The 23,131-nt window shown below is 42.9% G+C and overlaps 1 long non-coding RNA gene across 2 annotated transcripts in view; it reads right to left on the reverse strand.

The window, feature by feature from the left end:
- LOC127483812 (uncharacterized) overlaps positions 1–23,131 on the reverse strand; it is a 48,067-nt gene that overhangs the window by 22,579 nt on the left and 2,357 nt on the right. For both annotated transcript variants that reach the window (XR_016217902.1, XR_016217901.1), the window contains exon 2: positions 21,817–21,866. This is a non-coding gene — a long non-coding RNA (uncharacterized LOC127483812). The remainder of the gene's footprint in view (positions 1–21,816; positions 21,867–23,131) is intronic.

Genomic DNA, 23,131 nt, shown 5'->3' on the forward strand with positions numbered 1-23,131 from the left:
TAAAGCCCTACTCCCCTGGAAGGGAGAACCTGGTAGAGTAACCTGGTAGAGTAACCAGGTAGAATATGTGGGCCTGACAAAGCATGCCCCTCCAACAACATCCCTTGTGAGATGCAGAGCTCATCTCTGATGAGAGGTGGAATGACTGTCTGGAAATCAAGGAGCTTCCTGGGAGTTGACATTATTAGCACCTTCCTGATGGGTTGTGATAGACCCCCCACCCCCAACCCACCTCTGCAACACCTTCTGTAGAAAAGGACACCTAACACCAAAGGGGAAACTTAGCACAAGAAAGGAGGTAGCCAGTAGCTGGGTCTGCTTGTCATAGGTTACCAGCAGGTGGACAGTTGCAGACGTTGGGGCAAGCTGGTTCCAACATGGCCCAGAGCTGAGAATGGAAACTCTTCTGGATGAGAGAGTAGCTTGAAAGCAAGGATGGTCACTGTGGACTAAAGGAGCAGCCATCTTGGAGCCCAAGCACTCAGTACATGCCAAGGACTTAGGTCACTGTGAGAACCACTGCAGCAGTGGTGAAGTAGCTGCCAACTTGCGTACAGCCAGTTGTCAGTGTCACCCCATGGTGAGGAGCAGCAATGCTGGGAGCCCAGGTAGATGTTCCAGATTTTTCTCTGCTTGCATTTCAACCTGGGACTGGCCCTTTTGGAATGAACTAAGGCCAGGGTGTTCTTGGCAATCTTGGATGTTTAGAAGAGGTGGTGGAGCGCTTAAGAGAGACAGATTGGACTTCTTGCTAATGTGAACAGGATGATGTTCTCACAACTAATGGGGGGGGGGGTAAGAAGTATCTGTTACATAGTCCTTTCTACCCCCAAGCTATTAAAGTAGGTTGTATCACTTGCATACATTTAATAAGACTTGATTAAGCTCAAAGTTAATGACTTTCTAAAAATTGAAATTAATGCTAATAAAAGCAACTCTTTAATCATCACAAAACCCTACAAATGTGAAAGCAAACCAAGTGTCCATGAACAGATAAATGGATAAACAAATGTAGAGGGAATGGATTAAGATGGCAGAGTAGAGAGGGAGCTTACTGCTCTAGTCTAGGAGAAGATAGTTTAAAAAAAAGTAGATAGTGCCATCTCAGTGAAGAGTTAGGGATAAAATGGAAGAGGAGACTCCATACAAATTAGAGAGACACAGTGGACCTACTTGGGGGGTGTGGGCACACACAAATCAGGAGCCCAGCAGCCAAAAGCCTCTGTGCCAGCTTGGCGAGAGGTGAGACCAGACTGAAGCAGCTCAAGCCACTGGTGATAAAGCTGCAGAAAAAGCCTGTGGGAATCTGGCCTGGAGCCCTACAAAAAACAAATCTCACCAACAAAGATGCATGCAGACTGAAAGTGAAAGGATTGAAAAAGATATTCCATGCTAACAGAAGCCAAAAAGAGCTGATATACCCATCCTAGTATCAGACAAAACAAACTTTAACACAAAAACTGTTAAAAGACACAAAGAAGAGCACTATGTAGTGATTAAGGGATCAGTTCAACAAGAAGATATAACTATTATAAATGTATACACACCTAACTACAAGGCACCTAGATATTTAGAAGAAATGTTAAGGGATATAAAGGGAGATATAGGCTCAAATACATAGTAATGGGGGACTACAATACCCCACGTTCAGCAATGGAGAGATCAGCCAGACAGAATATCAACAAGGAAACAAAAGTTAATCAACATTATAGCCCAAATGGACCTAATATATATCTACAGACCTTTCTATCCTTCAGTTGCAGAATACACATACTTCTCACCAGTAGAACTTTCTCTAGGATTGACCACATGCTAGGGCATAAAGCAAGTCTAAACAAATTCAAAAAAATCAAAATCATACCACGCATCTTCTTGGACCACAATGGAATGAAACTGGAAATCAGCAACTCAGGAATTTCTAGAACATATGCAAACACAGGGAAACTGCACAACATGCTCCTGAATGAACAGTGAGTCATTGAAGAAATCAAAAGAGAAACAAAAAAATTTCTGGAAACAAAGGAAGATGACAATATAACACATCAAAACTTATGGGATACAGCAAAAGCAGTGGCAAGGGGAAAGTTTACAGCAATTGGTGCTTACATCAAGAAATCGGAAAGGCACCAAATAAATGAGCTATCAATGCATCTCAAGGACCTAGAAAAAACAACAACAAACCAAACCCCAAACTAGTAGCAGAAAAGAAATAATTAAAATTAGAGAAAAAATCAACAAAATTGAAACAAAAAATATAAAAGATGAGCAAAATGAAGAGCTGTTTTTTTGAAAAAATAAAAAAAAATTTGACACACCATTGGCCCAACTAATCAAAAAAGGAGAAGACCCAAATTAATAAAATTAGAGATGAAAAAAGGAAACATAATAATAGATACCACAGAAATAAAAAGAATCATAAGGAATTACTACAAATTGCTGTGTACCAGCAAACAGGGAAACCTAGAAGAAATGGAGATTCCTGGACACATACAACCTACTTAAATTGAGGAATGGCATAGAAAACCTAAACAAACCCATTACCAAGATGGAAACTGAATCAGTAATAAAGACCCTCTCAACATAGAAAAGCCCAGGACTGGGTGGCTTCACTGCTGAATTCCATCAGACATTTACAAAAGAACCAACTCCAGTTCTTCTCAAGCTATTCAAAAACAATTGAAAGAGACAGAATCCTCCAAAATTCTTTCTTTGAAGCTAGCCATCACCTTAATTCCTAAACCTGAAAAAGATGCAACAGAGAAAGAGAATTACAGACCAATTTCCCTGATGAACATATATGCAAAAATCCTCAAAAAATTAAAGCCAATCAAATCCAACAACACATTGGAAAGATCATTCACCTGGAACAAGTGGGATATGCAGGGATGGTTCAACATTCACAATCAATCAATGTTATACATCACATTAACAAACTGTAGGAAAAAACCATATGATTATCTCAATAGATGTAGACAAAATATTTGATAAAATACAACATCCTTTCATGATGAAAACTCTAAGCAAATTGGTATAGAAGGAACATTCCTCAACACAATCAAGGCAATTTATGACAAACCTATGGCAAGCATCCTATTGAATGGGGACAAGTTGGAAGTATTTCCACTGAGATCCAGAACCAGACAAGAATGCCCGTTCTCACCATTGCTATTCAATACAGTCCTGGAAGTTTTAGCCAGAGCCATTAGGCAAGAAAAAGAAATCAAAGGGATATAAATTGGGAAGGAGTAAGTCAAACAATACCTATTTGCAGATTACATGATTCTATACATAGGGGATCCAAAAGACTCCACTAAGAGACTAGTAGAACTCATAGAAGAATTTAGCAAAGTAGTAGGATATAAAATCAATACCCAATATCAATGGCCTTTATATACACAGACAATGGCACGGCTAAGAGTGAACATCTAAGATAAACCCCATTCAAAATAGCTGTAAAAAATAATCAAATACCTTGGACTAAATTTAACCAAGGATGTTAAAGAGCTCTATGATGGGAATTATAAAACATTAAAGAAAGAAATTGAAGAGGATACCAAAAAACAGAAATCTTCATGTTCATGGATTGGAAGAATCAATATCATCAAAGTGTCTATAATTCCGAAAGCGTTTTACAGATTCAATGCAGTATCAATCAACATACCAAGGACATTCTTCTCAGACATAGAAAAAATGATGCAGAAATTCATATGGAAACACAGGAGACCCCAAACAGCTAAAGCAATCTTATACAACAAAAAAAAGCCAGAGGCATCACAATACCAGATTTCAAGACATACTACAGGGCAGTTATAATCAAAACAGCTTGGTACTGGTACAAAAACAGATGGATAGACCAATGGAACAAAAATAGAAACACCAGAAATCAAGCCAAGCATCTGTAACCAACTTATATTTGACAAAGGAACTAAAATCAATCCCTGGAGCAAGGAAAGTCTCTTCAACAAATGGTGCTGGGAAAACTGGATTTCCTCATGAAGAAATATGAAGCAAGACCCATACCTTATACCTTACACAAAAATCCACTCAAAGTGGATTAAAGACCTAAATCTACAACCCAATACCATTAAATTATTAGAGAACACTGGGGAAACCCTGCAAGACATTGGCATAGGCAAGGACTTTTTGGAAAATACCACAGAAGCACAGGCAATCAAAGCCAAAATTCACAAATGGGATTATAGCAAATTGAAAAGCTTCTGTACTGCAAAAGAAACACGCAGCAAGGGGAAGAGGCAATGGACAGAATGGGAGAAATTATTTGTAAACTATTTAACTGATAAAGGATTAATAATCAGAATATATAAAGAGACCAGGAAACTCAAGAACAACAAAACAAACAAGCCAGTTAAGAAATGAGCAAAGGACTTAAAAAGACTTTTTTTTGACAGGCAGAATTAGACAGTGAAAGAGAGAAAGAGAGAGAAAGGCTTTCCTTTCCGATGGTTCACCCCTCCAAATGGACACTACAGCTGGTGCGCTGTGCCAATCCAAAGCCAGGAGCCAAGTGCTTCCTCCTGGTCTCCCTTGCGAATGCAGGGCCCAAACACTTGGGCCATCCTCCACTGCCTTCCTGGGCCACAGCAGAGAGCTGGACTGGAAGAGGAGCAACCAGGACAGAATCTGGCACCCCAACTGGGACTAGAACCTGGGGTGCCGGTGCTGCAGGTGGAGGATTAGCCAAGTGAGCTGTGGCGCCGGCAAAAAGACATTTTTCAAAAGAGGAAATCCAAATGACCAAGAAATACATGAAAAAATGTTCAGGATCACTAGCTGTCAGAGAAATGCAAATCAAAACCACAATGAGATTTCACCACACCCCAGTTAGAATGGCTTTCGTACAGAAATCAACAAACAAATGCTGGTGAGGATGTGGGAGAAAAGGTACCCTAATCCACTGTTGGTGGGATTGTAAACTGATAAAGCTACTATAAAATACAGTATATAGATATCTCAGAAATCTGAATATAGACCTACCATATGACCCAGCCATCCCACTCCTGGGAATTTACCCAAGGGAATGAAATCAGTAAATAAAAGAGTTATCTGCACATCCATGTTTATTGCAGCTCAATTCAGAATAGCTAAGACAGAATCAACCTAAATGCCCATCAACTGAAGACTAGATAAAGAAACTATGGGATATGTATACTATGAAATACTACACAGCGGTAAAGAAAAAAAATGGAATCTAGTCATTTACAACAAAATGGATGAATCTGGAAAACATCATACTTAGTGAAATAATCCAGTCCCAAAGGGACAAATATCACATGTTCTCCCTGACCTGTGATAACTAATAGAGCACCTAAAAGGCAATCTGTAGAAGTGAAACTGACACTTTGAGAAGCAATGACTTGAACAGCCCTTGTCTTGACTGTCAAGGAACAATTTTTTCTTTTTTAATACTATTTGTTGAACTCTTTACTTAACATAAATTAAATATATGTGTATAAAGTCAATTTAAAATAGATCTCAGTAAAAAATAAGAGTTGGAATAAGAGAGGGAGGAGGAAGAGGGTTTGGGAGTATGGGTGGGAGGCTGGGCATGGTGGGAAGAATCACCATTTTCCTAAAGTTGTAATTATAAAGTGTATGATGTTATAACTGTAAAGCTGTATAGTTCTGCACACATTCCTATGGACTTAGTTCTAAGGGTACAGTTTTAAAACTTGCCAGGGGACCCCATATCCCCTCAAGCTGGGTGGTAAAAATACCATCTTAAGTGTTAAAGTGATCACATAGATAGGATTAAGGGTCTGTTAATAATAACAGAATTAAAAAGGAAGGAATGCTCCAACATGGGAAGCAGTCCACACAGCAGACTCATAGAATGACAATCACTTTGAATAGCATTCTGACCTTAGAATCAGCCCTTAAGGCATTCAGGTCTGGCTGAAAAGCCCACTAGAATATTTCAGGAATCAAAAGCCAAGACATTGTGGCAAAAAATGTCCTACATGAAGAACCTCTGTGGGTGAGACCCCAGTGGAAAAAAGTGATCATCAAAGAAGGAGGTACTTTTCCCTGAAGTGAGGAGAGAACTTCCACTTGGCTAATGGCCCCGTCTAAGTACTGACGGAATTTGTGGATTCAAAAGGCTTTTTATAGCCTATACAGCTCATGTCAAGAGCCTCAGACGATCACTGACATCATACATAAGAGTGTTAATTGTTAAATTAACAAGAGTCACTGTGCATTAGTTAATTGTTAAATTAATGAGAGTCACTATGCACTAACTTTCTATGAAAGACCTTTGTCCTCAAAGAATTGTATTATAATTATGTCTAAGTGCTCACAAAAGATGTATCATTCTTTGGTGCTTCTTTAAAGTTAATTAAGTTTCTAAAAAAAAAAAAAAGAAATGAAATTAACTTCAACATGGAATGACTTTGAACAGCCCTTGTCTCAACTGTTGAGGAAGAGTTTTGTTTGTTTGTTTTTGTTTATTTTTTCCATGCAAATTGTTGAACTCTTTACTTAGTATAGAGTTGGCTTTCTGTGTATAAAGTTAATTGAAAATGGATCTTAGTGGAGAATGGGACTAGGAATGGGAGAGGGGGAGTTGGAGGGGTAGAAGAGTGGGTGGGAGGGTGGGTATTATGGGAAGAATCACTATATTCCTAAAGTTGTACTTGTGAAATTCATGAAGTCTGTATTCCTTAAATAAAAGGTTCCTTAGGGGGAAAAATAAATAAGTAAAATTAGTATATTCGTAAGATGCAATATTAGTCTATATTAAAAAGAAAATAAATTCTTTTTTTTTTTATTTTTTTGACAGGCAGAGTGGACAGTGAGAGAGAGAGAGACAGAGAGAAAGGTCTTCCTTTGCTGTTGGTTCACCCTCCAATGGCCGCTGTGGCCGGCGCACCGCACTGATCCGATGGCAGGAGCCAGGAGCCAGGTGCTTTTCCTGGTCTCCCATGGGGTGCAGGGCCCAAGCACCTGGGCCATCCTCCACTGCACTCCCTGGCCACAGCAGAGAGCTGGCCTGGAAGAGGGGCAACCGGGACAGAATCCGGCGCCCCAACCGGGACTAGAACCCAGTGTGCCAGCGCCGCAAGGTGGAGGATTAGCCTAGTGAGCCGCGGCGCCGACTACAAAAAGAAAATAAATTCTGACATATACTACAGAATGAATGAACCTTGAAAGCATGATGCAGGGTGAAATAAGCCATTCAGGGCCAGTATTGTGGCACAGTGGATTAAGCCATGCCTATGACACCAGCATCTGATAGGAGCTCTCGTTCAAGTCCCAGCTGCTCCACTTCTGAACCTGCCCCCGCTAATGTACCTGCAAAAGCCACCTGTATTCCTGCCACCTATGTAGAAGACTCAGATGAAGTTCAAGGCTCCTGGCTTTGGCTTGGCCCAGCCCTGGCCACTGTGGCCATTTTGGGGAGTGAACCAGCAGATAAAGATCTCTTTCTCTCTCTTTCTCTCCCTCTTTGTCTGTTTCACTCTGCCTTTTAAATAAATGTTTTTTTAAAAGATGTTTTAGATTATTCATTTTTAGATTTATAAAAAGTAGAAAGAAATACGTCAGTCCCAGAAAGACTATGATTCCACTTATTGAGGTACTTCGAGTAAACAACAATCAAAGAGGCAGGAAGTAGAATGGTGGTGCCAGGAACTAAGGGAGACAGGAATGGGAGTAACTGTTTAATGGGTAGAGTTTCAGTTTTACAACATGGAAAGAGCTGTGGAGATGGATGTGGAGATGGTTGTACAACATTATGAATGTGTTTAATATCACTCAACTACACATCTAAAATTAGTTGATACATTAAATTTTATGTTAATGTATTTTGCCATAATAAAAAAAAAGGTAAGAAAAACCTATGAGGTAGGGACTATTTTTATCTTCATTTTATAAATGAGGAAACTGAGGCTGAGAGAAGGTGAATTACCTTCTTCAAGGTCACACGACAGTGTGGAACAAGAATTGGAGGACAGGCCTGCCCAATGGCAGAGCCTTTTGTTTTAACTTCCGTACCTCCTTCCTCCTTGTAAAGATGGAAAGGGAGGCCGGCGCTGCGGCTCAATAGGCTAATCCTCTGCCTTGCGGCGCCGGCACACCGGGTTCTAGTCCCGGTCAGGGCGCCGGATTCTGTCCCGGTTGCCCCTCTTCCAGGCCAGCTCTCTGCTGTGGCCCGGGAAGGCAGTGGAGGATGGCCCAAGTGCTTGGGCCCTGCACCTCATGGGAGACCAGGAGAAGCACTTGGCTCCTGGCTTTGGATCAGCGCAGCGCCAGCCGCAGCGGCCATTGGAGGGTGAACCAACGGTAAAGGAAGACCTTTCTCTCTCTCTCTCTCTCTCTCTCTCTCTCACTGTCCACTCTGCCTGTCAAAAATAAATAAATAAAAATAATAATAATAAAAAGATGGAAAGGGAGACACAGTACTGCCTGGAGATGGTGTGACAATAGACAGGTGGTCTGGACTGGGGCACCTGCAAAGTCCTTTTCTAAGCTGCAATGCTGTGATTTTATACTTCCAACCTTAAGACTGTATCTGCTTCAATTAGCTCTACAGAATTACTACCAAAATATATTATTTGTCATGGGTGGAAAACAAGCTTTGGAACTACTGCTAAGGCATATAAAGATAATCCACATATTGAGACTTGTTCTAAGTGTGCTGGTCAAACCCACAACCACAACATTTACAGAAGCAGGATTTGTTCATCTACAAAAACATTTATTACCTTGTCTTCATGTGTGTTGTTTTAGAGGCTTAGTGTAAAGCCGTGAACTAAATGCATAAAGATCTTTGCCTTCAAGTCTTGGAGGAGGGTGAGGAGCAAACATAAACAGTAAACAATAACTGGTTCACTCATATAGCATCTTCGAGGCAATAGGTACTTGATCACAGCTGTGGTTTTAAATTAGGTTGGCAGGGCGACCCTATGGAGGAGGTGACGTCTAAGCAAAGACCTGCAAGAGGCGGGAGAGGCAGCAGTATCTGGAGGAAGAATTTTCAATGCAGAGGAGACATCCGACGAAAGGTCTGGTTGCTACACTGAGGCCCCTGTGGCTAGAGCACAGTTAGACAGTGGGGAAGGGGCAGGAGGTGAGGTCCCCACAGTGAGGGAGGGGGCTTTAACCTGAGTGAGGTGGGAGAACTGTTGCAGGGTCCTAAGCTGAGAAGCACCGTGATCTGACCCTCTGAATTTACCCAAATTCCCCGTTTTTAATATTGTTTTGACTTGCAAACATGATCAGGACTCCTGAGATAATGGAGCTTATGCCCAGGAGAGAGTCAGTACCACGTGATGAGAACCCCAGCGATCTTGAGATCCAAGTGGAAGCAGGAGTTGGGTAAAAATAGTTGTGTCATTTAGTTCAAAGAGCCACCGGGAGGAAAAACTCATAACAATAGCTGTAAAGGTCACTGCAAATATTAAGTGCTATCAAATGCTAACTACTACTTTGAAATAAAAGGCCCCTCATTATTCTTCAGCCAGGACCTCTGGCTGCCTGCAAGGCTCTGCCAGCAGCTGCTGTTTGGCTGCTTTGAAGGACTTTTCTGGGAGCTGCTGCTACCTGATGACTGGATCTCTCATCCTCAGCTCTGCTGAAAAGACCTGAGTGATTTACCAGGTGTCCTGTGCCACAGAGTACAATCCTGATGGGGTTTCTTTATTCAGGGGAAAAAAAAATCATTAATTATTAAACTGTGCTTACAAGCCTCCCTGAAAAGCATTATCCGTTTCAATGAATAACACGGGGGATACTTGTAATATGCTCTTGCGGTGAGTGGTTTACGCCAAACCACAGGGTCACAGAACTTTTGTCCGAGATTTGTTTGTGTGGGAATAACCCTGGAATACTAGCTTGCCGCGGCCAGCTTTGACTCTTAACACAGGAATAGCTATTGTTCTAACGGAGTACCCGGCAGCTCGTGTCTATGTACACTCCGGATGACCTTCCTCTTTAGAAATAACTTCAGGTCATTTACATACGCGTTCTTAAAAAACAACAGGAAGTTTATCTCTCTCTCTTAAAAAAAAAAAAAAAGACATATTTACTCATTTGAGGCAGAGAGGCAGAGAGAGAGGGAAGAGACAGAGACAGAGCATCCATTGCTGATTCACTCCCCAGATTCCCTCAATATCCAGGGCTGGGACAGGCCAAAATCATCCGGGTCTCCCACGTGGGTTGCAGGGACACTAGTATGTGGGCCATCACCTGCTAATGATATAGAAATAACTAAAGGAAACATGACTGTTCTATCAAGGCATATGAACCTCTGATAATCTAAGATCACCAAGAAGATAGGCACAAAGTCACAGGCAGGCCCAATATGGCACTGCCCATTTTGATGAGCCTGGGTCCATTCATGTCATTTCCCTAACGCTCAGTGGTCTGGTGGACAACAGAGTTAGCTTAGGGATGCTCAGTAAGTCCTTACCCATAAATCCTAAGATATGAAAGAAAATGAGAATTAAAGGTCATAAAGACAGCCATAGCACCATAGATAAAAAAGAAAATATAAGTCTACCAGGAATTGATTATTTACTAATGTTTTAGAAAATCTTCAGCTTCTAGAACGCCTGCTCCATTTCCTGTCATCCACTGATATCCACTTGGGATGGCAACTGTGCTGGTTAACAAGCCATAATCTCTCAGCTCTACTTCTGTGTCCCATTGAGGACTGGGACTCTGGGCTGCTGACTTCCTAGAAGGCTCAACCGAAGGTGCTAGACAGAGATGGCAAGGCAGGAGAAGAAAGAAGGGACCTGCTTTATCTTGTTCCCTTTTTGGTCATTCCCTATTTGTCAGCACTCCCGAGTGTCACTGCTTCACTCCCACAGCGGCATTCATTCTAGAAGCAGCAGCTGATTGAGGTTTTTCCCATACTCACAGAACCAGCCTCCTAGTGTGCAACCAGCAACACCAAAAGCTTTCAAGTTTTAATAATTCTGACCTCTTCCCATATCACTCTAGTCAGAGGACTGTTTCCTTCAGTTACCATCTGAATGTACTCTTTGGCTTTTTGGTTCTTCAACACCTAGTTAACAATTAATTCTTTAATTAAATTCCCTCCATTAAAATAATGGCTGTGGTTTCTGTTTCCTGACTGATAGATAATTAAATTTCTTGTTAATTCAAGTTGAAGGAAATTAGAAAGCTATTTGGCATTTCTAAGGTCTAATATAAATATTTGGAAAAGAAATATTTAGTTCATCCCCTACACCCACCTAAGGCTGCTGGTGGTGCTGTCCCTGCCCAGTTTAGGGCCCTACACTGGCTCCTCACTGCACCATGAATGAAATCCAAGCTCCCAGCACAGGCCTTCCATGTCAGTCTCTGCTCCCGCTCCAGAGCCACTGTCCTCCCCAATGCCTTCTCCAAATCCACCATGCTGTTTTTTACATCCTAAGTCCCTGCTTAGGTTGTTTGCTTAGAATTTATCCTTCAAAGTACAGCTCAAACATCACCTCTTCTAAAACAGTGTCCCTCTTTCTATGCCCCCTACAAGAAGCAAACACTCCCTCCTCTGTAACCCTCATACTCCTAAGTCTGACGCGCCTGCCTGACAGATCAGAGCTGCTGCAGGCCAAGGTGGACAGTATGCTGTCATTTTAGCACTTGACACAGTGCTGGGCACTCAGTAGGTCTCAGTAAAATTGTAATGACATAGAATCACTTCCAGTTTTTCCACTAACCAAGTTTCTTGTTACTCACATGAGGCATTTAATTAAAAGAAAAAATCTGGGTCCGGTGCCACAGCTCACTTGGCTAATCCTCCACCTGTGGCACTGGCACTCTGGGTTCTAGTCCTGGTCGGGGCGCCGGTTCTGTCCTGGTTGCTCCTCTTCCAGTCCAGCTCTCTGCTGTGGCCCGAGAAGGCAGTGGAGGATGGCCCAAGTGCTTGGGCCCTGCACCCACATGGGAGACCAGGAGGAAGCTCCTGGCTCCTGGCTTCGGATCAGCGCAGTGTGCCGGCTGCAGCACACCAGCCGCAGCAGCCATTGGGGGGTGAATCAATGGAAAAAGGAAGACCTTTCTCTCTCTCTCTCTCTCTCTCTCTCACTGTCTAACTCTGCCTGTCAAAAAAAAAAAAAAAATCTGAAGGTTCAGCAAATTTGAAAAACTCACTTCTTTACTTCTTTTCCTCTTCCATTTGGACCTAATACTTCTCCAAACACTAAGCTCTTTGTCTCTCTTTGCATTCCATCCTTCAGAGGTGGGGACATTGGTTGGTTTTTTTTGTTTTTTGTTTTTTGTTTTTTTTTAAGATTTCATTTATTTGAAAGTCAGAGTTACAGAGAGAGGTAGAGACAGAGAGAGAGGTCTTCCATCTGCTGGTTCACTCCCCAGATGGCCACAACGACCAGAGCTGCGCTGATCCAAAGCCAGGAGCGTCTTCCGGGTCTCCCTCATGGGTGCAAGGGCCCAAGGACTTGGACTATCTTCTACTGCTTTCCCAGGCGGAGGTGGGGACATTGTAATTTCTTCAGTATGATACCAAGGAGGGCCGTTGTCACAAAGACTGTAAAGATGCTGTTCACCGATGAGTAAAAATGGCCTTGGTTTAAAGGACATGGTCCCTCTGACCAGGGCAGGCTACTGTAGTGCTGAGTAGTCCTCTCAAAACTCTTCTGAAGTCAGATATGATCTCCCCCTTAGAAGAACGGAAGTGATTTGCCTAACTGGAATCTAGAACTCAGCTCCTCCTTGTCACCAGTTATGGGGTTACTAAGCAGGTTACTCCTGGAAAGAGCTGGTCCAAGCATCTTAGTGTGGCCAGTGGTCATTCCCGGGGTAAGGAAGTGGTATTGCTCCTGAGCTGGCTATGTCATCAAGGCACTAGGATTTTTGTTGTCTCGCATCTGGAAGCCATTTCTCCCAGTGCTTGCCCTACCCATGTGCTCTGTGGATCTGGAGGTGAGTTGCAGGAAGCACAAATCCAACCTGCCCACTGCCTTTCCATGCTCAAGTTCCCAGTGGGAAGGCTGGGAAGGAACAAAGGCAAGAGGGCTCTCTTATGGACCTCTTGGTCTTAACATGCAAACAATAAGCAGCTGCTCTTGCTTGCGAGGAGAGCAGCACAAGCTGGGCTGGTTGGAAATCGCCGTGGCCTCTCTGGGGCAGCATGTCTTTACCATGGGGATGTGTTTTGGCACTGGTGGCTGGCACAGAGACCCAGTGCACTCTGAGAATAAATAATGATTCTGCCCCACCGGAAGAGCAATCACATCTCTCAGTTTCTGTCACTTTGTTTTCAGGTACTTCTGCCACACAATTGGATCCCTATTTGTCTTTTATTATTCTAATGTTGAAACAGTGTAAATCGATTGAGTGTGAAAAATCAATTTGAGAGATGTGGCTTTGGTTTGGTATTATGCATAATACGGAGAATGAAGATAGTTAACAAAACAAAAAGAGATCCGTTTCTTAATCTAATGTGATCTATTTAAAGAAACAAGCTCTTTACTATTTTCTCCTTAGAACACTTGGCGTGATGTGAACTGTTCAAAATTCCATAGGAGGAGGACATCAGTTAGAAGGTGGGCAGGGTGACTTCTCCTTGCCCTTCCTGATCCAATCTCTGCCGGGTCCACTTTGAGCAGTGCCCCAGGAAGCATAACCTTTAAATGTTATTACTGAGACTGCATGCTTCCTGGCTTCCCATGGGGTTCTGCCATGGTGAACCTGAAAGAGATGGGCCCTTCTATAAGTTATCCATGCCTAATAAAAATCATTGCCATCAGAGCTGCTTCAGGTTCATTGCCTTTGACTTAAGAGCATTTCTCTCAAGGTAGCCTTCTCTATATTACAGCCATTCCTCTTCTACCCACTGGGGCCCAGGTGAGGGCAATTTTGCTGCTCCTAGCCCTAAGTTACTGCACTCTGTACCACTCCTGTGGCCCTCATTCCTGCCACCACCACCCCGCCCGCACCACTGGCCACACCCACACACCCAGGCACATCTTTGTAAATAGTTCCCTTATACAGACTCTCATCAGAGAGTCTCAATTTCAGTGTGCATCACTTTCTTGTTAGGACCCTGACAAGACAATGCTGTATTGCTCAATATTGAGGTACAGAAACACCCAGTTTTTTTTTAATTGAAAGTCTGCTTTCAAAAGAGCTTGGTATTACACAGAGGTGCTATTCAAAATATTAACACAATGCTCCAGCAGGATCGGATCCCGATATACCTGGCATTATCCCTTTACTTGCTGGATTCTGGAAAGGTCTAGAGGGCCTGGAGAGAGGGACCAGGGCAGCAGGGCAGACAGCAATTGGAAGTGTCAGGATGGGCACTGTCTACCATCTAACATGGAAGGATTTAGTGTTTCAACAGCTGGCGCATTCCTGTGCCACATTAGACCAAATAATATGTCTACCTACCTATTTTCACCTTTGGGTTAGTAAATTTCAACTACAAAGTTCATTTCTATGGTTACTTAACATACTCTGAAGGCAGAAATGCAGTCTGCACATTAGCAGTGAACAGATGTTGCCTTGTAACTGTAATGAATGAGCAACGAATTCTGCATTCTTCCCATCCCCCACCCCAAATGAACCAAGAAAGAACCAATTTTAAGCCTCTGGTGGAACGGGTAGTGTATTGACAAGCTCAACATATGAACCAAATTTCAAAGGCTGTCCAGTGCTATCAGGCGATTTTTAGAACTGTGACATTTGCATCAAAGATTGTGTCTGTGTGAAGGATTTTGTAACCCTTATGACAGTTCTTTTAATGATGGAATTTGGTTTCTCAACTTATTTGTTTGAGCACAGAAAATAAAGCACTGTTTGATCCTTAGCCACACACAAAAAGTTTCTTGATTTTTTCAAGAGATGATCCCACGTAATATAAGTCATTATTCCTCCTGTGAGACATAATTATTTCACATATTTTTATATTTCCTTCTGCTGCTTCTATGGTGACACCATTTACATATCTTGAGTGATTAGTCATGAAAAGGGGCCATATGCTTGTAACACACGCTATCTGGGTTTCTAATCCTGTTAGTATAAGCCATGGACAATTAAATAAATTCCTTTTTAAATTCACCATGTCGTAAATGCTGAAAAACTACACTATCTTACTAACGAATCATCCGATTTAAGAAAATGGAACACCTAATGATTTTGCCAGTATTTAAAAGAGGATCTTTTCCTTTGGACGAATGTGGAATTAATCCCAGAAGCTGGTGGTTTTTTTTTTTTTTTTTTTTTTTTTTTTTTTTTTAAGATTTATTTGAAAGGAAGAGTTAGAGAGACAGAGAGAGAGATCTTCTATCCACTAGTTCATTCCCCCAAATGGCTGCAATGGCAGGGAATGCAAATGGCTGAAGTCAGGAGCCAGGAGATTCTTCCAGGCCTCCCAAGTGGGTTCAGAGGCCCAAGCACTTGTGGCATCTTCCACTGCTTTCCCAGGCACTTTAGCAAGGACCTGGATTGGAAGTGGAGCAGCGAGGACTCGAACCACTGCCCATATGGGATGCCAGCGTTGCAGGCTGTGACGTTACCTGCTACATCACAGTGTCTGCTCTGAGCTGATGTTTTAAATAGGAAATAGAGTGATATAACAGAATTAAGGCACAAACATGGAATGAGTGCATAAGAAGTATTTCAAAAAGTTTGCAGAAAAAGCTAATTTTTTTAAAATCCATGCATAGTTTTCTACAATATGTATTTTTCACAATTTTTGAAGGCCCTCGTATTTAAATTTTTTTGCATGAAAATAAATTGTAATTCCAATTCCAATAATTTTGAAGCACCTTCATAAATGTAAAGAGCCTGGGGGCTAAGGACAGTTAAAGCCACAGAAAGAAAATATTCTGGGGCAGGTGCTGTGGTGTAGTGGGTAAAGCCACCACCTGTCGTGCCAGCATCCCATATGGGATCCAGTTTGAGTCCTGGCTGCTCCACTTCCAAATTAGCTCCCTGCTAAGGTACCTGGGAAAGCAGTGGAAGATGGCCTGAATGCTTGAGCCCTTGTACACAGGAAGGAGACCCAGAAGAAGCTCCTGGTTCCTAGCTTTGGACCGGCCCAGCTCCAGTGTTTGTGACCATTTGGGGAGTAAACCAGTGGATGGAAGATTTCTCTCAGTCTCCTCCTGGGGACCCCCTATCCATAACTCTGACATTCAAATAAATAAATAAATTTTTAAAAAACATTCTCTGATGTTCATATATTGTACAGTACTGTGTTAGTATAAATGTCAATGTCCATGAATATATATAATTCATGAATTGTATTTCTGGTTAATCTTCTATTCACAAGGCTAACTGATCAAGCAGGATATCCTGTCTTGAGACAAAAATAAGTTCAAAGTTTATTGTTGAGTATGTTTCCTTAATGTAATATATGAGTTTTGTACAAACATTTCCTCCTATTAAAGAAATATAGTATGCTACAAGCCTTTAATTTAACAACTACTTCTGAAAACAGAAAGGTAAAAAGAAGTACAGCTAATTTATTGTGCTTACCATTTTTCCCTGAAGACATTAGCCAGGTCTTCAATAATTAAGTAGAATAATATTAAGAAAATAGAATTATCAAGCTATATCTAATATTTTCCATGTCATTAATCATTTCCAGAAAAGATGGGTATTTGGTCCACTTATGTGAGCAAATAAATTCTTTCAACATTTTTAAGTACACTGTGTCAAGAATTCTCTGAGAACCACAGCAACCTTGAAGGTCATTTACTGTCAGTCTCTCCTGCTCCAAAAGACTCCACACAAAAGATCCCAAGGCATGGAAATAATAAGAAATCTTGGTTTCTTAGAGAAAGTTAGTTGTTCTGGGAATAAAATTTACTCTTATCTAACCTCCCAGTAGGAAGACTTGCTCAAACTGCCATGAAAGTACAATCTGAAACAGGCAGAAAAGTAAACCCTTGACCTCAGACTGCTCACAGGCAGCTGTGGACCACACACAGAGACCATCCCAGAATCCCCTACAATTCATTCAGTCAGATGAAATCCCATTTACCATGGCGCTGATGCTGTACATTTCCCTCTGAGTGTGCTGCCCTAGCGCATCTGTGGCCAGAAGACACCCACACCACCTCAGTTTCAGCACTGGCTCCCCATCTGACACTACTACTTCAGTCTCCTGCCGCCTTGCTAAAATAACCCCAACAGACTTCAGTTAATCAGACGCAGACAACAACCAAGTCAACATTAAGGTTCTCAAGCCAATTCATTTTCCGAGTGAGAAGCATACTGCTGATACTACAATCTCCCAAGATTTAGACACCAAGCCATCTGGAGCCCCAGGGCACACTACTCATAGCCAGCAGCACGGCAGAGAGGTGCAGACACCCATGGGACCCTCAGGGTCCCGTGTGGGATGATCCTCCCCACACACAGATCATGTATGTGTCTCTTTTGGCAGACGATTCCACAGCCAGGGAGGCTTTTGCAAGGCCAACAGTGCTTGGGTCAAACTGACAGCTGTTCGTGTGAGTCGAGAACTTCCGTTCTTGTGACACATCCTTTGATTCTCACCTTTTGTTTTCCTGAGGAAGCAGAAAAGGTCTTTCCCTCTTCTCCCTTCCAGCTCTGCAAGAAGTTGATGTCCACAAGGATGACCGCTTTAAGATGTAATGTCTTCCATTCCATTGAACGAATGCTTACTGGCTGTCTCTGTCAGGTTAAACTTCAGGGATTCAAAAATGAGCATGCCTCAGTAGCAGATACGCGTGTAATGACGACCATAGTGCAGAGTCCTGTGCAACCTGTGAAGGATCCTTCTTTTCTCCATGGCAATATAAACTTCTTCTCAAGTCTTACAAGGATCAGAATAGGTGAACCAGACTAAAGCAGAGCGGTTGTGGTTGAAGTGGGATGGGGAGCTCAGAACATCACTGACTCTACCTCCCTCTATTCCCTTTGAAACACCCCCAGGGAGCCCTAAGACCCTGGGTAACCCAGTGTAAACATCCCTGCTTTGGGACGTCAGAGGACGGTGAGAATAACCTGCTACTCAGATATGGAGTGTTGGGGACTGTAAGAGAAGGGGAGAGAAACCTCCCCCAAGCAAGGGCGTCTTGGGTTAGATGTTGAAGTATGGACAGGACTGGGCAGCCAGAGCAGCGGCACGGAGCTGGCCATTTCAGCTGTTCTAGGGATATGATCAGTCCAGAGAGAATGTGAAAGAAAGTGGAGTGAACCAAAGTGATAAAAGTAGACTATGGACAGAAGGAAGGAGAATTTGAATGCTGTGCTATGGGATTTACACTTTTCCTTAAGAAAAGGTCACTGGAAGCTTTTAGGCCAGGGAGTGGTACGAAAAGACTGGTGTTTTAGAAGGTTGCATAGGACGGTGGCAGTATAGAATTTATACCACAGAATGGAACAAAGCAGAAGACATTAATAATGAGATTTATCATACAAGGTGAGATGATGAGAGCCTGTGGGAAGTATATTTGGGGGACAAAATTAACAAGAGCTGTTGGCTAGTGGAATAAAGGGGAATTCTAAAGGATGCAAACATTTCTTGTTTAAACTGTGCCAGGAGCAACTTAGAGTTTTAGCTTTCAAGGTTACAGTCTAGGCAAATAGGCAGTTAGGCGATCCACAACAAGAGTGGTATGTATTGCTATAAAAATATATATTTCTTAAAAAAAAAGAAATTTCTGCAGAACTGTGAAGTACAGATTGGTGCAGCTGGAGTTGCAGAATGGGGAGACTGCAGTAGGAAGTGCCCACAGTACCAACAATTCTGAATACTTAAAGACTAGCTGAGGGGCAGGAGGAGTAGAGTACTGGGCTCGGACTTAGAAGTGATAAGAACACGCAATCTCGAGACTTGAAGACCATCTCCATACACACCTCTGCAGTGAGAAGGCGAAGCTTTGTGGCTGTGATGGCCAGCTTCTAACAGGACAGGCTGTATTCAAATCCTGGCTCTGTCTCTAGTAAAATACCTCAGCTGGCAGAGATCAGTGAGCCACTCACCAAATCCTTATCTCTTTTCTTCCTGGGATACCACAAGACTCTCTCTCTCTCTCTTTAAGATGTATTCATTTTATTTGAAAGTCAGAGTTACACAGAGAGAAGGACACAGAGAGAGAGAGAGAGAAAGAGGACTTCCATCTGCTGGCCCACAACAGCCAGAGCTGTGCCAATTCCAAGGCAGGAGCCAGGAGCTTCTTCTGGGTCTTCCATGTGGGTGCAAGGGCCCAAGGACTTGGGCCATCTTTTACTGCTTTCCCAGGCCATAGCAGAGAGCTGGATTGCAAGAGGAGCAGCCAGGACTTGAACCAGCGCCCATATGGGATGCTGGCACTGCAGGTGGCGGCTTTACCCGCTATGCCACAGCGTGGCCCCTAGACTCTTTCCTAGCCTCTCTTGCAATTAAGAATGATTGAGTTCTGGCCACTGGAATATGGCTGGAAATTATGCTGCTTCTAGGGCTGGCCCATGAAACTCCACACCTCAACTGCCCTGGCTGGTGGCCTGATAGGAATACCCAGCGCAACCTTGGAAGCTATGTGTGCAAGACAGCAGATGGAGTGAGAAGGCCACTCCATCATAACTCATGCTGCCAGTGAGATTTTAAAAGATTAAGAAATAACTGTTACATAATTAAGAATAACCCTCTTTCTTGTTCATCCAGTGAGATCTCAGATTTGTTTTACAATAGTGTGTCTTACCCTAACCAATTTATTTAATTCTCTAAACTTCAATTGCCTCTTCAGATATTAGCTAATGCCTACCTTTGTAGCATTGTTGATGAATATACAAAGAGAATCTATGAATGAATAGCATAATACAGTGAATACAAAGAGTGTTAATGCACAGTGCCTGGCAAGTGGTAAGTGCACAATATAGATTCACTATTTATTATTCTTTTTTTAAAATATATATATTTTTTAAAGATATATATATTTATTTAAAGTCAGAGTTACACAGAGAGAGGAGAGGCAGAGAGAGAGAGAGAGAGAGAGGTCTTCCATCCGCTGGTTCATTCACTCCCCAGTTGGCCGCAACGGCTGGAGCTGTGCCGATCCGATGCCAGGAGCCAGGAGCCTCCTCCAGGTCTCCCACGCAGGCACAGGGGCCCAAGGACTCGGGCTATCCTCCACTGCTCTCCAGGCCACAGCAGAGAGCCAGAGTGGAAGTGGAGCAGCCGGGTCTTGAACCGGCACCCAAATGGGATGCCGACGCTTCAGGCCAGGGTGTCAACTCACTGCACCACAGTGCCGGCCCTGTTATTTATTATTCTATGAAACATGCTGTTATTTGCTGTGGTCTATTATGTACAATATGCTCTTAGACACATTTGAAAATGCCCATTCCTTGCAGCCTGAACTTCTATCATTTCCTTTTGTGAATAAATGCCTTCTTCAAAGAGTAATTTTTCCACATTTTATTATAAAATTAACATGTCTGTATATTCATTGAAAAAATCAATAAACTACAAAACCTGTAAATAATGGAATATTGATCATTTAGAACCCTATTGGCCAGCGCCGCTGCTCAATAGGCTAATCCTCTGCCTGCGGCGCCGGCACACCAGGTTCTAGTCCTGGTCAGGGCACCAGATTCTGTCCTGGTTGCCCCTCCTCCAGTCCAGCTCTCTGCTGTGGCCCGGGAGTGCAGTGGAGGATGGCCCAAATCCTTAGGCCCTGCACCCACATGGGAGACCAGGGGAAGCACCTGGCTCCTGGCTTCGGATCAGTGTGGTGCGCCTGCCGCAGCGGCCATTGTAGGGTGAACCAACGGCAAAGGAAGACCTTTCTCTCTGTTTCTCTCTCTCTCACTGTCCACTCTGCCTGTCAAAAAAAAAAAAAAAAAACCAAAAACCCTATCACCCAGAGATAATCACTGCTGGTACTGTGAAATATGCCCTCCTAATTTTTTATCTGTTAATACAGACACATACACACACACACATACACACATGCACAGGGAATAATATTAAAAAACATAGGGGCTTTTTCTACCTAATGTTTTTCCTTGAATAAGTTCTTACATGTTCAAATATACTCTGAAAAGATAGTATGTATGAATGCTTATGGGTGCATAACTTATTTAACTATTATAGGGATATATCATATTTTAACTATAAGTCTACTGTTCATAAGATATTTTTGTTGCATCTACCAGAATGTATAATTTTAGAATAAATCCCAGCTACATGAACATTTGCTCTCAAAGTATTTGCTGTTTCTGTTTTCATTTTCTTTTATCTGAGTCCCTTCAAAACAGAATTTTAAAAAATAAGTTTTGACCTTGTCAAATGGTTCAACTGATACTTATTTCATCTTGATGTATGTTTTATATGCTTTTTCATTATTTCTATTTTTTTTACTTGTCATTTTTTGTTTGACAGGCAGAGTTAGACAGTGAGAGAAAGAGACAGAGAGAAAGGTCTTCCTTTTCCATTGGTTCACCCCCTAAATGGCTGCTATGGCCGGCGTGCTGCGCCAATCTGAAGCCAGGAGCCAGGTGCTTTCCCTGGTCTCCTGTGCAGGTGCAGGGCCCAAGGACCTGGGCCATCCTCCACTGCCTTCCTGGGCCACAGCAGAGAGCTGGACTAGAAGAGGAGCAACCGGGACAGAACTGGCGCCCCGACTGGGACTAGAACCTGGGTGCTGGCGCCGCAGGCGGAGAATTAGCCTAGTGAGCCATGGCACCGGTTTTTTACTTGTCATTTTAAAAACAAAAATGCCTTCAGAAAACTCTCGGGATCTCAGTTTGCTTTATTTGCAGAAAAGAAAATTCCTAGAAGCTAGAGATAAAAGGAGTTCTGAGAGGGTGGGATGGGGGTAAAGAGGAACAGGAAGTAGAAGTGAAATTAGAAATACATTCTCTGCCTACCTTGTACTGTTTCAACCACTCTGGTAGATGAACGGTCATATTTCTTTCTTCTATAAAGAAAAGAATGTGAAGCATTAACAAACTCGGTCTTGCTTAAATTTTTGCTGAGTATATAAACAGTATTAACAAGAGTACACAAAGGTATCAATCTACATAATCCTTGCATCGGTCCTCCTGTTTATTGAATGGCTTGGTCAGTGTCTGCAGACAGATGAATAACGGCTTCCTCTGCCTCTGGCAGCCAAATCAATGCCCCTTCTTCAGAGAAACGTGATGCATCATTTCTCTACCACATGGATCTTGGTAAAAATGGTTGGAAATCCATGGGAAAGCAGCTCACAGACTTTGCTAAAGGTCTACAAGTCACAGTTTTATATTCTGCAGCCAGTGTGGATCACTTGATTCTTTAACTTGTGCAGCAGAGTCATTATCGAAGGTAAATGCTCTCATATCTCCTTTGCATTTACTTCCTAATTGTCCTCTGGGGTGAAGGTCCAGTGAAAGATGCTTATTGGAATGACTGTGGTTCTGCTTCCCCTCAATCTTCCATCAAAGTGTAACATTAAAAAGATGGGCTCAGGGCCAGGGTTGTGGTGCAGCAGGTTAAGCCACAGCCTGTGATGCTGGCATCCCATATGCACACCGGGTTGAGTCCCAGCTGTTCAGCTTCTGATCCAGCTCCCCGCTAATGCACCAGGAAAGCAATGGAAGATGGCCTAAATCTTTGGGCCGCTGCACCCATGTGGGAGTCCCAGAAGAAGCTCCTGCCTCAGCCTGGACCAGCCCCAGCTGTTGCAGCCATCTAGGGGAGAGTACCAGTAGATGGAAGATCTCTCTCTCTCTCTCTCTCTCTAACTCCATCTCTCTTTCTCTGTAACTCTGCCTTCCAAATAAATAAAAATAAATCTTGTTTCACATTTGCCTTTTCTAACTGTCCTTATACAAAGGCTGGTCACTCTCATTAACATCTTCAAGTAAGAAAGGTGACAATATGGGATACAAGCATGGTCTCGGCAGGAAACAGATGACAAACTCCAATGAAGGGACTATTCACAAAGCTCCGGGTAGTGTGAAGGGAAAACACAGAGGCAGTGTGACATCCCGACGAGCAAAGTGCAGGACAGTGACCAGCCTTGGCCAGGCCGAGAGAAAGGCAGCATGCGGAGTGGCTGGGCTGACTCACCCTTGACAGGGATGCAGCCAGCACTGGGTTCCCCTGGGGACCAAACACCTGAGCTCACTCCCCACCGCCAAACCCCCAGACTAGAAGAGTGTGTTCAAGTCACTCCGGGGGGGGGGGGGCACAGAGCAAGGG

This window comes from Oryctolagus cuniculus, chromosome 12 (genome assembly GCF_051225735.1).
Source record: "Oryctolagus cuniculus isolate XC-2025 breed Fujian yellow rabbit chromosome 12, ASM5122573v1, whole genome shotgun sequence".
In the NCBI taxonomy this organism is placed as follows: Eukaryota; Metazoa; Chordata; class Mammalia; order Lagomorpha; family Leporidae; genus Oryctolagus; species Oryctolagus cuniculus.